Source organism: Orycteropus afer, unplaced genomic scaffold (genome assembly GCF_000298275.1).
Source record: "Orycteropus afer afer isolate SDZICR_OR568_19922 unplaced genomic scaffold, OryAfe1.0 scaffold00035, whole genome shotgun sequence".
NCBI lineage: Eukaryota > Metazoa > Chordata > Mammalia > Tubulidentata > Orycteropodidae > Orycteropus > Orycteropus afer.
This window is the reverse complement of record NW_006921622.1, coordinates 1,636,214-1,638,206: the sequence shown is the minus strand read 5'-3', so window position 1 is coordinate 1,638,206 and position 1,993 is coordinate 1,636,214.

The window sequence follows — 1,993 nt, the reverse complement described above, 5'->3', positions numbered from 1 at the left end:
ATAGATCTCCTTCCAAGTGGAACTTTCTGTGATTTTTTAAACTTTGTATTATGCAATAAATTACAAAATCACAGGAAGTTGAAAAGATAGTTCAGAGGGATACTATATACCCTTCACTCAGTTCCTTCAATTTTCCAGATTTTTTTGTGTAATTATTTGCTATGGATAAACTGCCAGGAAAGGTGAAATTTATATTCACATGTGTCCTGTATCACTAAACTGTGTGCTCACATGATCAGAAAATTTTGCTCATCTATCACTGATCAAAAATCCTTGTCTCTTTTGGAAAAGTCTTCATGTGGAAGCCACAGGTCATTAGCTCTTTCATTTTTAGGAAAATTCCTAAGTGTATTCCAAATTTGGTAAAACCCTCAGGAATAAGTTAAAAATGGTACTTCAAATCATCTATATTATGGCAAAATTCTGACAAAATTATTTGGAAAAGTGAATTCTCAGAGATATAGTGTTTTAAGAAGGATCATATTCCAGACCTGATTCCAAAGCTCTGTGTATTTCTATTCAGGTTAAAGAAAGACTATAGAGAAGTTACCATAGACAGTTATGCTCATTATCAAGTATAAACAGTAAATAGCACTAATGTATAAAGAACTGCATATGTCAAACCATCTGTGAGTAATAAAATGGTAAATTTTAGAATATTCTAAATCATAGGATGTGTTGAGATTGTTTATACTAATTTGACAAAGTTGTGTATATGTATTTACCTTCAAGGGTACAACATTCCCATAGGCACCACCATTGTCTACTTCTCATTTAACAAGACAGTATGTAAAATTATAAATGGTTAACACAGGCTACTATTTAATAAGAAGTAAGACGTTCAGTACTCCATTTTTGTCTTCTCGGTTGCCAGGCACATAAGTAAATGAGGTACTCGTTAGCTTCCTCTTACATAAGAAAACCCCACTTTTTTTTTTTTAATTTTTATTGTGATTTGGGTGAAACACAGAGCAAATTCATTCATACACATTTTGTCTCATGACATTGACTGCAGTCCCCACAATGTAACAGCTCTCTTCCCACTTCCTCCCTGTAGTTACCTCTTCCCTGTGTCCTTCCTTCCCACGCACTCCCACTCCCTAGATGTCTCCCTGTGCAAACACTGCTGTTCTGTTCTCCCATGTTTGATCAATCCAAGGAGTGTATCTACATGATGTAAATGTTCATCCCATACACCTGTCTATTGTTTAGCTGGAAGCCACAGGAGTGAGTTCAATTCCACACTTGAAGGGTAACTAGGGGCCATAGTCTCAGGGGTCTCACCAGTCTCTATCAGACCAGCAAAACTACCTGGTCTTTTTTTTTTTTTTTTTAATGACTTTGAGTTAAGAAAACCTAACTTCTTTAATCAAGTTTTCTACCACCTTTAACAAAGTCAAAGGCTTTACTAAAGAGATTTCCTATTTTATTAAATATGTAAAGTTGAGTCTTAGTAAGAACATGAGACTAGGTGAATGAAAGAAGCCATAGAATGTATTACTTTATCTGACTCTAACACCAAAATGTTAGAGAATTATTTCTGCACAGAGTACCCAAACCCAAACCCAAACCAAATCTACTGCCATCGAGTTGATTGAAACTCATAGCGATCCCATAGACAGAGTAGCATGGTCCCATAGGGTTTCCAAAGCTATAAATCTTTATGGAAGCAGACCCCTCATTTTTCTCCCATGGAGTGGCTGGAGGATTCAAACCACTGGCCCTTTGGTTAGCAGCTGAGTGCTTTATCCCCTACTCCACCAGAACTCCTTTGCACAGAGTACAAAACCACATAAATATTCTCACCTTAAAAATTCCTGCTGCTTTTAACTTATGGATAGATATATCAACTTAATGGATGACACTATTAGAAGGAACAGTAACTTCAAAGAACAACACAATCAAACCTAAAGGGCTGTGACAAACTGGAACAATGACTGAATCTAACAAGATGAAATTTGATAGGACTGAATGTAAGATCTTTTTTTTTTTT